This window comes from Mustela nivalis, assembly GCF_964662115.1.
Source record: "Mustela nivalis genome assembly, chromosome: 2".
Classification (NCBI taxonomy): Eukaryota; Metazoa; Chordata; class Mammalia; order Carnivora; family Mustelidae; genus Mustela; species Mustela nivalis.
Window position 1 is genome coordinate 137,304,957 of NC_139021.1, and position 13,863 is coordinate 137,318,819.

Consider the following 13,863-nt stretch of genomic DNA (forward strand, 5'->3'; position numbering starts at 1 on the left):
AACTTGTAAGGAGATTGAAGCAGTCATCAAAAATCTCCCAACAAATAAGAGCCAAGGGCCAGACGGCTTCCCAGGCGAATTCTACCAAACATTTAAAGAAGAATACTTATTCTCCTGAAACTGGTCCAAAAAATAGAAATGGAAGGAAAACTTCCAAACTCGCTTTATGAGGCCAGCATCACCTTGATCCCAAAACCAAAGACCCCATCAAAAAGGAGAATTACAGATTAATATCCCTGATGAGCACAGATGTGAAATTTCTCACCAAAATTCTAGCCAGTAGGATCCAACAGTACATTGAAAGGATTATTCACCATGACAAGTGGGATTTATTCCTGGGCTGCAAGGTTGGTTCAACATCTGCAAATCAATCAATGATATAATACATTAATAAAAGAAAGAACAGTGAACATATGATACTCTCAATAGATGCTGAAAAAGCATTTGACAAAGTACAGCATCCTTTCTTGATCAAAACTCTTCACATTATAGGGATAGAGTGTACATACCTCAGTATCATAAGAGCCATCTATGAAAAACCCACAGTAAATATCATTCCCAATGGGGAAAAACAAAGCTTTTCCCCTAAAATCAGGGAAATGGCAGGGCTGTCCACTATCACCACTGCTATTCATCATAGTACTAGAAGTCCTAGCCTCAGCAATCAGACAACAAAAAGAAATAAAAGGCATCTGAAACAGCAAAGAAGAAGTCAAACTCTCAGTCTTTACAGATGATATGATACTTTATGTGGAAAACCCATCAGACTCCATGCCCAAACTGCTAGAACTCATGCAGTAATTTAGAAAAGTGTCAGGGCATAAAATCAAAGTACAGAAATCAGTTGCATTTCTATACACCAACAGCAAGACAGAACAAAGAGAAATTAAGGAGTCGATCCCATTTACAATTGCACCCAAAGTCATAAGATAACTAGGAATAAAACTAACCAAAGAGGCAAAGAACCTGTACTCAGAAGACTATAAAGTACTCATGAAAGAAACTGAGAAAGACACAAAGAAATTGAAAAACTTTCCATGCTCATAGATTGGAAGAATAAATATTGTGAAAATGTCTATGCTACCAGGAGCAAGCTATATACATTTAAAGCAATCCCTATTAAAATACCGTCAACTTTTTTCAAAGAAATTGGACAAATAATCCTAAAATTTATATGGAACCAGAAAAGACCCTGAATAGCCAGAGGAATGTTGAAAAAGAAAACCAAAGTTGTCAGCATCACAATTCCAGACTTCAAGCTCTATTAACAAAGCTGTCATCATCAAGACAGTATGGTACTGGCACAAAAACAGACCAATAAATCAACAGGACAGAATAGAGATCCCAGAAATGGACCCTCAACTCTATGGTCAACTAATCTTTGACAAAGCAGGGAAGATGTCCAATGGAAAAAGACAGTCTCTTCAATAAATAGTGTTGGGAAAATTGGACAGCCACATGTAAAGAATGAAAGTGGGCCATTTCCTTACACCACACATAAAAATAGACACAAAATGGATGAAAGACCACAATGTGAGATAGGAATCCATCTTCAAGGATAGAAATCCTTGAAGAAAACACAGGCAGCAACCTCTTTGACTTTAGCTACAGCAGCTTATTCTTAGAAACATCATCAAAGGTCAGGGAAGCAAGGACAAAAATGAACTATTGGGACTTCATCAAGATCAAAAGGTTTTGAACAGCAAAAGAAGCAGTCACCAAAACCAAAAGACAACCAACAGAATGGGAGAAGGTATTTGCAAATGACCTATCAGATAAAGGGGCAGTATCCAAAATCTATAAAAAACTTATCAAACTCATGACCAAAGAACAAATAATCCAATTAAGAAATGGGCAGAAGATATGAACAGATATTTCTGCAAAGAAGACATCCAATTGGCCAAGAGACACATGAAAAAATGCTCAACATCACTCAGCATCAGGGATATAGAGATCAAAACCACAGTGAGATATCACCTCACACCAGTAAGAATGGCTAAAATTAACCCGTCAAGAAATGACAGGTGTTGGTGAGGATGCAGAGAAATGGTAACCCTCCTACATTGTTGGTGGAAAGACAAGCTGATGCAGCCACTCTGGAAAACAGTATGGAGGTCCCTCAAAAAGTTGAAAATAGAGCTACCCTATGACCCAACAATCACACAACTGGGTATTTACCCTAGAGACACAAATGTAGTGATTGAAGGGGGCACCTACACCCAAATGTTTATAGAAGCAATGTCCACAACAGCCAAACTATGGAAACAACCCAGATATCCATCAACAGATGAATGGATAAAGAAGATGTGGTATATACATATAATGGAATACTATGCAGCCATCAAAACCCCAAAATCTTGCCATTTGCAACAACATGGGTAAAACTAGAGGGTATTATGCAAAGTGAAATAAGTCAATCAGAGACAGATAATTATCAGGTGTTCTCACTGATATGAGGAATTTGAGAAACAAGATCAAGGATCATAGAGGAATAGAAGGAAAAATCAAACAAGATGAAACCATAGAGGGAGAAAAAACATAAGAGGTTCTTAATCTCAGGAATTAAACTGAGGGTTGCTGGCGTTGAGGAGGGTGGGAGAGATGGGGTGGCTGGGTGATGGACATTGGGGAAGGTATGTGCTATAGTGAGTGCTATGAATTGTGTAAGACTGATGAATCATAGATCTGTATCCCTGAAACAAATAATACATTATATGTTAATTTAAAAAAACAGAAATACCTTCTCTTTTCTCTTCCTCCTTTGTAGCTGTGAATGGCTGTCTGGCCACATTCTGCCAATGCTTTGTAGTGGATGTGTTGTGAAGGGGGCTTCATGGGGATACTTGTAAAAGAGAGAGAATGACCGCATCTTGTTCTTCCAATTTGTAAATACAGTAGCTGGAGCTCTAACATTCATTTTTGCTTTATGGCTTTCTTGAGGATGAAAGCCACAGGTGGAGGATAATGGAAAAGAAAGATGAGACACTATGTCCCAGATGACAATATGAGTTCACCCTAATGGCTCTTTATTGCTTGCCTCCAAAATCCTTTTTGCAATAGAGAAAACTTTATCTTGATTTTTATTTAGTTTTGACTATTATCTTATATGAGCTACATCTAATCTAAGCTGATACAGAGAGCAATTTGGGGATATATGTGAATTAATAAAGAATTGAATCTTATTTTGGCATTTAGTTGGCCATGTGACCATATTTTGGCAAGTGATCTGCAGTGTAAGTATTGTGACAGGAGCTACAAAGAATTGTTTGGATTAAACTCAAGAGAGTTATCAAGGAAAACACCAGGAGGTTATCTGTACAAAAGGCCTATAGAAGGTGAAAATAAAATCTTTGATAATAAAATAAAGGCAACTAAAAACTCCAGAGAAAATATAAAGCATTTTAAGACTGGCATTACTTTGTTCTATATGAATTATAGTTATACAGGCAAAATCATTAAAACGGTAATAAGTACCTTTGTGAGGGAAAGCTTCCTTCCAGAAATTATCACTATTTGCTTCTGCTAGGAATCTTTATTCAGACTGTGACAATTGCTAAAAATAAAATTTCTTCAGGATATTTAAATGTTGCCCTCTTTTCTTGAATTTACGTGATATGTGGTGAGTCCTCTATAGGCACACTCCTATTCAGCTTGGGAAAGTTTTCTTATACATATGATTATTATTTATATTCCACTGATTCTAATAAACTTCTTCAGGAATACCAATTATAGCATCTTGCAAATATCTCAATAACAATAGTAATAATTTTTTGTCTAATGGCTGTTGTTCCTACTAAACTGATTCATTGATCATATAAACAGTATTTTTGAGCTCTATGTTTTCAGAACTTAGCCTAGCATCAGGCACATTAGAAGTGTTCAAGGTTATTAAGTAAATTAACATGAGTAAACTTCAGTTCATTATTATAGAAACATGTTACTTTTGGACTATTTCCTCAAGGAGAGAGAAAAAGAAAGCAGTGAGAGAAGATGTGATTGAAGGGGAAAGGAGAATACTGAACACATTTAATAGATGCCCCTTCTCCAAAGCACTTAAGTAGCAGCAAGCATACCCTCAGAGCATGTCTGATGATATTTCAAAGCTTCTCTTCACGATCACCTTGCAATTCCAGGTCACAAGGTGGGAGCTACCAGCAGTCCTGGTATTAAACCACAGCACCAGCTTCCAGTCCTCCTTTAAGTGAGGTGGCTTGCGATGGACTAGCCTAGGGTAACTGTGCCAACTTACAGCTGCCCTGTCCTCTCTCCCTGCCAAATGGACTCAGACTTCAAGTGAATAGTTTCACAAGCCTGCAAGGAATGGATATTTATAAAGACAAGTTATGTCGTGGTCATATTCACATAACATCATCATCAACTCAGCATCCAGGCAAACCAAAACCATATCTTCTGTGAACAACTGGCTTTACTTAATGCAGGATGCTAGGAAGGGAGACACATGGGGGAAAATGAGGAGTAGGTAGTCTGACCAATTTAACCAAATAGAAGCATGTAGCCTTTTTTTTTTCTTTTTCCTTTCTTTCTCTCTCTCTCTCTCTCCTCTTTTTACATAGGGTCTTTGTCAGAGGCATTTGACATATAGTGGAAAGAGCATGCATCTTAGAATTAATGAACCTTGTCCTTGGTTCAGTTTTTGCACTTACTGGCTTTGTGTCCTTGAGCAAGTCTCTTTCTATCTCTAGGCCCTGTTTCCTCATTTGGAAAATGTCAACTTCATTGAACTCTATGAGTTATATTGAGCATTATAAAGAAATAATGGATGTGAGCATCCTTTGTAAAATGTAAACTATATTGCTCTTTTTTAAACTGAGAGATGCCTCAAGGCTGTTCAGCATATTGTATTCAACTCATATGTAAAGAATGTTAAAGAGAAATATTACCAAATCAAGAATTGCTTGTGTTAATAAACAGTATGAGAAAAAAAATTTGCTAATACTTAACATTCTTCTTTGTTTATTAATCTACTAGTCAAATTTTATTGAGCATATCATCACCATCATCAAAAATATGAGTGTCGGGCGGCTGGGTGACTCAGTGTGTTAAGCCGCTGCCTTTGGCTCAGGTCATGATCTCAGGGTCCTGGGATCGAGTCCCGCATGGGGCTCTCTGCTCAGCAGGGAGCCTGCTTTCTCCTCTCTCTCTCTGCCTACCTGTAATCTCTGTCAAATAAATAAATAAAATCTTTAAAAAAAAATATGAGTGCCTATCATTCATTTGGTAGACCTTTGTCAAATGCTCAAGTGCAAGACACTAGGTTAGCCCCTATGAGTGAACTAGTAAGGAAAAAGGAGAAGAGAATCCACATTCAGAATTAGATAGTTATAATAATTCAAAACTATGCTGGTGGATAAGTGTTACATGAGCAATTTCTAGAATAACAGCATATCGCACCTGGATATGTACAGGATGCCTCATCCCATTTTACTCTTACCTAACACATGAATCCTGTTTATACTCTGATAACTAAGAACTCACTCGGGGCTGGGGGGCGGTGCACCCAATTAGATCTGGTTGTTAGAAAACTCTTCTTTATATTTACCACTTGGGTCTCTTGCAGCCACACCACTAGCTTCCACATGATAGCCACTTGGATATTTAAAGATGGTCTTTGTGCCTCTTCTCAAGCCTCTTTCATCCAGGAGATAGAGTACCATTCTTCAGATCCCACTGTCCCTTTCTTTCACCATTCTTTGTCACTTGTGGGTCTGCCCCAGTTTCCTATGCCCTACTCAATGTGTCTGATCCAACCTGGCCTCAGAATTCCAGAGTGGTTTCCACCAGGTATAATAGAATGGGACTCTAAGCTCTATGTTTAAGGTTCTCATTGGAATTTACAGTCCTAGAGATTATTAGCAAACCCTCATTTTGTTTACAAATGTTACATATCTCTCTCTCATGCAGCTACATGCTCTTATTGTATATTTGAGAAGTTTGCTTTTTGGAACCAAGTTCACAACTTCATAATTATATTTACTACATTTTATTTGTTGATGTTGTCATGAACACCTACCTCTAATATAGGTTATTCCTAATATAGTACAGTCCATACTAGGATCAAGGGAAGAATTATTCAAGGGTTATTGCGTAGTATATAAGGCATGTATTGACTCTGAGAGTTTACCTATGATTCACTTTTAATCACTTTCCAGTTTGTTTATGATGTCAATGTTCTAAACATTTGTTTTACTCACAATCTTATTAATATTTTGAGTAACTCTTCTCTCCAGGAGTCAAAAAACAATAAAATGTAGACATAGGAGTCAGATAGGGGCAAGAACATTGTAATTGTTGATAAATTAAATTCAAGTGTGTGGTATGGTGCCAGCCAAGACTGTACCGCCTGTTTGCCAGTTGCACAGTACAGGTGCTCTGCTGTCATGAGCTTACCTGCATCATGGCAAGTGGAACAAAATATAAAATCAGCCAAGTAAATGGCCAGCACACAAAGAGAACCCAGAGGGGCAGATCTTGACACAAGATGGCCAGAGTCCAATTTCCCACTTCAGATTCATTCCTCCTCTGGGGTGAGTAGAGGTGAACTAGATCTAAAGGGTGATCTAGTTCATTTTCTGAGCCTAGAGGGCATACTAAACAAGGAGAGAATACTTTTCTGAACAAGTTCTTGCATTCACAAATAGGTGATGAGTTCCATTATCCCTGTTGGGTACAGGCTGATCTGGCTTCTGTGGGTACAGTACTTCTTCTATGGTGACCTACCTGTCCACGGAAGGCCCTATAGCCATGCCTGTTTCTCCTTGGCCTTGGGAGTTCTCATCTGAGGGGCTAATCATCCAACTATCAGCTTGGAAACTGCTAACATCCTTCCCAGCACAACACTGCCTTCCCTTGGAATCTCACACTCTATAAGGGCTGGTGTTACTTGATGTCAGACACCTGGATATGGAGAGAAAATCAGCCTTATGGGTTTGCATTTCTCTCCCTGAAGTCCCTGGCTCCAAGTTGTGCTGCCCTGGGTGTTAGCTGAGAGGAGCAAACTGCTGCTCAGAGATGAGCATTACTGTTGACATGCCCCTTAATTCAATTCCTGGGGAGGGGATGGGGTTAGAGTTATATGTTTATATTCTTTTTTCTCCTGATTTCTTTTTTACTCTTAAGATCATCTTATCTTCCCTTTTCTGGGTACAAATAGTTCTCTGATCTTCTACAAGTTATCTTGAAGATTTTGCAGTCTCCGATTCTAACCCAGAACAATAGGACATCCTTTATAATCTCCCTATCCAAGCTGTGTGTCCCTGATTCTTCACCTTCTAGAAGTCAGTTGGCATCACCCCACACAAACATGGTTCCTGGGTCCATTTACTTGTATGTGTGGTTGTTGAGGATAAGCCAGATTATAGGAAACTACCTACAGTATTTAGAAGATATATCTGTACTAATTATCTAAACCTTCCCCATTTTTTATTCTAATACTACCCTTATTCTTTTCAAGTAATTCCATAACCATTATCTCTTTTAGCTTTTAAAGGATCTCATGAGTGAAGCAAATCATCATTTTGTCTTCCCATTCTATATCCAGAAATAGAGATACAAAATGGTAGTCATTAGCTCAAGGCTTAGAAGAGAGTTGGGAGCAGAAGTAGAATGACACCACACATGACCCCCAAGGCAACAAACATTCTACTGCATCTGTGTGCACAAGCTTTATAAGATGAGGACTCTTGTATGGCTGATAAGATGCTGCCTCACAAGATGTCAACTCCCTCAGCTCTAGTTGAATGCCCTGCATTGGCATATATTCTTGAGAAAGCCCATTTATTGTGGGGGAAAATAAAATTAAAAGTGTCACCATTGTACAAGGAACCTGGTAACTACATTTATGGTGGTGAGTGTTACATAATATATAGAATTGTCAAATTACTATGTTGCACACTTGAAACTAATCTAACATTGTGGGTCAACTCTCCTTCAACAACAACTGAGAAAAAAAAAATCAAAGATTTGGGTGACATTTTGGTGCAAAAGCCAGAGTTTAAGTGCAGTGGAAACTAGTGGGAGATGAAGCAGTTCAATGATACAGCTTACCTCTGCAACCTGTTTGGAGTGTCATAACAGATCAGATGACCTAAAGGAAAAAGAAAACAGTCATTTTGTCCTTGTAGAAGGCCAGTGAAAAAACTCTTATGCTATCTCTTAAGGCCAGTGGGGGGAAAATTTAGATGGGCAAGGAGAGTACTTCTGTGCCTACATATTTGTCCATATTATGTTAATAAGAAGATGAATTATAGACATGCATCCATACAGAGCTTGCAACACTGTGAAGTTTTGTCTTTAAGACCCATATTTTTGTTCCTGTATCTTATATTAAAATGAAAGTATTAAAGCTTGAAATCAGGTAACGTGATGCACTCAGTTTTATTTTTGTTTTTCAACATTTCCTTAGCGATTCGGGGTCTCTTCTGATTCCATACAAATTTTAGGATTATTTGCTCCAGCTCTTTGAAGAATACCGGTGGAATTTTGATCGGAATAGCATTAAAAGTATAGATTGCTCTAGGCAGTATAGACATTTTAACAATGTTTATTCTTCTGATCCAAAGCTGTGATCACCAAGACAACATGGTACTGGCATAAAAACAGACACATAGACCAGTGGAACAGAGTAGAGAGCCCAGATATGGACCCTCAACTCTATGGTCAAATAATCTTCAACAAAACAGGAAAAAATATACAGTGGAAAAAAGACAGTCTCTTCAATAAATAGTGCTGGGAAAACTGGGCAGCTATATGTAGAAGAATGAAACTCGACCATTCTCTTACACCATACACAAAGATAAACTCAAAATGGATAAAAGACCTCAATGTGAGACAGGAATCCATCAGAATCCTAGAGGAGAACATAGGGAGTAATCTCTTCGATATCAGCCACAGCAACTTCTTTCAAGATATGTCTCCAAAGCAAAGGAAACAAATGTGAAGATGAACTTTTGGGACTTCATCAAAATCAAAAGCTTCTGCACAGCAAAGGAAACAGTCAAGAAAACAAAGAGGCAATCCACGGAATGGGAGAAGATACTTGCAAATAACAGTACAGACAAAAGGTTGATATCCAGGATTGATAATGAACTCCTCAAACTCAACACACACAAAACAGACAATCATATCAAAAAATGGGCAGAAGATATGGACAGACACTTCTCCAATAAAGACATACAAATGGCTATCAGACACATGAAAAAATGTTCATCATCACTAGCCATCAGGGAGATTCAAATTAAAACCACATTAAGATATCACACCAGTTAGAATGGCCAAAATTAGCAAGACAGGAAACAACATGTGTTGGAGAGGATGTGGAGAAAGGGGAACCCTCTTCCACTGTTGGTGGGAATGCAAGTTTGTGCAGCCTCTTTGGAGAACAGTGTGGAGATTCCTCAAGAAATTAAAAATAGAACTTTCCTATGACCCTGCAATTGCACTCCTGGGTATTTACCCCAAAGATACAGATGTCGTGAAAAGAAGGGCCATCTGTACCCCCATTGTTTATAGCAGCAATGGCCACGGTCGCCAAACTATGGAAAGAACCAAGATGCCCTTCAACAGACGGATGGATAAGGAAGATGTGGTCCATATACACTATGGAGTATTATGACTCCATCAGAAAGGATGAATACCCAACTTTTGTAGCAACATGGACGGGACTGGAAGAGATTATGCTGAGTGAAATAAGTCAAGCAGAGAGAGTCAATTATCATATGGTTTCACTTATTTGTGGAGCATAACAAAAAGCATGGAGGACATGGAGAGTTAGAAGGGTGTTGGGGTAAATTGGAAGGGGAGGTGAATTATGAGAGACTATGGACTCTGAAAAACAATCTGAGGGGTTTGAAGTGGTGGGGTGGGTGGGAGGTCGGGGTACCAGGTCGTGGGTATTATAGAAGGCACAAATTGTATGGAGCACTGGGTGTGGTGAAAAAATAATGATACTGTTATGCTGAAAATAAATAAATGAAAAAAAATTAAAGTATTACTAAAAAGAAGGAAAAGAAAAACAATAGTCGACTAAAACCTCCCACCAAGAAAACCTCTACAATTTTGATTAACTCATATGCCCAATTATTCCACTTTAATGAAAAGAGAAAAAAATGCAAAGGAATCCATGTGTATAGATGACTTGAGTGCATCCACCCATATCCCAAAGCAGCACATTTCCAAAGGGCAAAGATAGCCTAATGCAATGCCTCTTTTCTTTGTTTAATTTCCTCACAAGGCATCATTCTTGAAGGAGATGTGCCCAAGTTCTCTCTCCCACATTGTTTTCAAACCTGGTCACCACTGCATGCATTTCTAAATGACAAGGCGATTGGATCTAAACTCTGATAAGTTGAGAGAGAACTCAAACTGACAGGCGGAGGAGGCAAAAAGAAGAAGGCACTGCCCATTCCTCTCTCATCCCAAATGTCATCCCTTCCTTGTCCAGGCTACGTAGGCAATCCTGATGAAGAAACGAGCAGACACTTGAAAGTTTCTGACAGGTGTCATGCGCTCAGCACTGAGTGGTCAGGAGTGATGGAGCTTGACGTGACAGTGGCGGAGCGATCGCGGCTGGCTTCAGGATATGCAGAGTTTGGTGTATGTCATTTCCAATTCTTGTCATGCCCCGATTCCAGAATGGTAACTACAAATGGACAAAGCCAGTGGGAAGTGTTCAGAAAACTTGAAAACATTCTTTCCTGACCAAGTGATATTGCCAAGGTGCAATAACCTGGGATCACCCACCCAAAGTAGATGCCCTCCTGCTAGGGAGGATCAGGAGGGGGAAGCAGAGCTGGACACACTGATTCAATGTGCTTTTGCTTGCTTTCTTGCTTTGTTTTCTGCACTGCCCTCCAAGAAAAAGGTTTCAATTATTCTCATTCTTTCCCACATTTCCACATGCGATGTTTGTGCTGCCAGCATTCTCCCCCACCAATAACTTCTGACGACTCTAATTCCTTTAATGTAATGATCTTTGCAGCAGATCCTGCAGAATCTAAATATTTGGCAAACCTGCTCTTCTGACCCAGTTGTAGAGTGATTTATAATGGGAAAGGAGAACTAGCTTCTCAGTAACACTGTGCAAATAGTTTCATAAATATTCCTCTGTTGCATTATTTTGAAATATTACTTCTTTTAACAGTCTGCCAAAGTCAAATATTTCAGCTAAATAAAAATCCATGGCCAGTCCTCTCACCCAGCCAAAGTAACAGGTGGTAACCAAGCTCACCTGGTGGGAGAGCCCGGCTTGATTAACTCCAGCCCAGAAGTGATGGCTAACTGGCATTAAGGCATGATGGATGGCAGCAGATGTGTGTATAATCCTTAGCCTAGCCTTCCAGCCTCCTAAAAGAGAATGTATTTATTTAATGGTTCTTAACTCAATACATTGGCTTGTCATTAAGCATTTTTAAATAACATAAGGACTTTATAAGTACTTTCATTTTATAAAAATCCAACAAATAATTATTTGATAAAAAGTCAGTGGTACCTAGAGGCTCTGAATCTGGTTTCTACTGAAAATCCCTTGGAGCCTCAGGCACGGTGATAAATCAACTCTGGTGTGACTGTCTGCCTCTACAAATGCCAACAGTCAATGCTGAAGTGGAATGAGAATTCTGGTGTCACCGTGACCCAAGCAGAGCCTGAAATTTGAGACTAGCAGGGCCCCAGAGTAGATCCTTTAATCGCAACCACCCTTGCAGGGCCAAGGTAAGTTTGGGCCATATGAGCTGCTATAACTCAGCTTCAGCTACTTTCTGTTCTGGTTTTGTCCTTGGTGAGTGGAGATGACCCATACAGCAGAGTATCTCCTTCTGCCCAAGAACAGTGATGGCCAGCTTGTGCCAGGACCCCCAGGCCCTCCCTATGCACACACCACTCCTGGTATCTCATCCTTTTCTCTGATTCGAGCTCACATCTCTACAATGCTTACTCCTAGGTGTGTCTTTCTTTCTTTCCTTTTTTTTTTTTTTTCTTTTTGAGTTGTGTCTTTCTAAGTCTGTCTTCCTACCTCTCGCCTTGCCACTCTGTACCGACAATAACTCTTGATATGCATGCACCCTAGGCGGAAGGAATCTGCTTGCTTCTACCAGTTATGTTCTCTGTTGGTTCCCTCCTCTGCTGGGGGTTCTGCCATTGGCCCAGCCTCTACATTTCAGTAGGACTTTACATTCTCCTCTTTGTTTTCTTTCTGTAGTCAAGCAGTCATTCAGTCGGGTCCATTTTCTTACATAAAATTTCCTCCATCAGCTCCCCATTCTGATTCTTGAAATGTTTTTATTGCTTGCGTTTTAAATTATGTATTTCATCATGAACATTTCAAACAACATGGTGAAACATAAAGGAAGAATAATGTAACCAAAGAAAAAAAATTAAAAGTAATATCCAAAATCATATTGCCCATAAGTATCTCAAAAAATTAGATAACATTCTTCAAAACTGTTCTAAAGTACATACATGGATGGATGGAGAAAATCTAAAACATTATGCTACCCATGTTAGAAAAATAATTTAAAAATAAGAGAATTGCTTACCTTGTTTCTTTACCACAAGAGATATGAATGTCTGTATTATCTAAGGCAAAAACTATGAACTTCCAACTTTAAGAGACTGTGGAAATATTATACATCTTAAAATTTCACTTCAGTTTTAATCAATAGTGATCAAATTCACACAATGAAAGGTAAGTGGGTGGATTCCTAGCCTCACCTCCCAAATTTACTTATCAAGAGTTAAACATTTATGTTCTGTAATCACAATACACAGAGTACAATCTCCTTAGTTCTTTGAATTAATTTTTTGCTCACCACCAGTCTTTTCTCTGGAGCTTCTCCATTCCTGAGTGTTTTGGTTTTGATACCGCCTGCTTGGCTAGATGTGGTTGTAGAGTACTTTTCTCAAAAAGAAGTTTTGTGCTGCATTCTCTGAGTTCTTTGCATGCCAGATCACACTCTTATTTTATCAGCAAGATTTAGCCATTGCAGTACTGATTTCTGACATTGAACACACCATGCTCCTTTTACAAGTCACCATTCTTTTTTATTAGGCTGGATTGCATCATTGTGTGGTTGTATTCTCATCCCCCCACCACCACCAAAAGGGGAGGGAAGGAGGGAGGGGAGGAAGGAAGGGAGGATAGGAGCGAAAGAAAGAAAGGGAGAAAAGAAAAAGGACTAAAGCACTTAAAAGGTGTTTGCTATATGATCAAGTTCTGTCACACTTGAAAATGTCTTCACTTTGCTCCTCTACTAGAATGTTCTTTAGAATTTTCCTCTCTTTTTTTTCTCAATATGCTTTAATTTCAGTTTCTATTTTACATTTGGAAAAAGAGATGCTTATGGGACTTTTTAAAATAATTTGTATTGTTACTAATATTATTTCATTTTAAGCATAATACATTTTTTAGTACTTCAAATCTGAAATTTATTGGGAATTTCCAAGTGATCTAATATATGGGCAAGCTTTGCAAATAGTCTATCCCTTAAAAAGAAGGTATATTCTTATTTTATTTAAAGATTTATTTATTTATTTGAGAGAGAGAGAGCGGGGGGAGGGGCAGAGGGAGAATCCTAAAGCAGACCACCTGCTCTGTGGAGAGTCCAACATGGGGCTCAGTCCTAGGCTCTCAAATCATGACCTGAGCTGAAATCAAGGGTGAGTCACTCAATTGACTGAGCCACCCAGGTACTCCAAGAAGGTATAGTCCTTATTTTCAGCATTTGAAGCTCAAAATATATCAATTAATACACTTATTTTTTTTTACCTTCCCTCCCCCCCCAAGAGAGTGAGCTGGGGAGTAGGGACAGAGGCATTGAGAGAGAGAGAGAGAGAGAGAATATTAAGCAG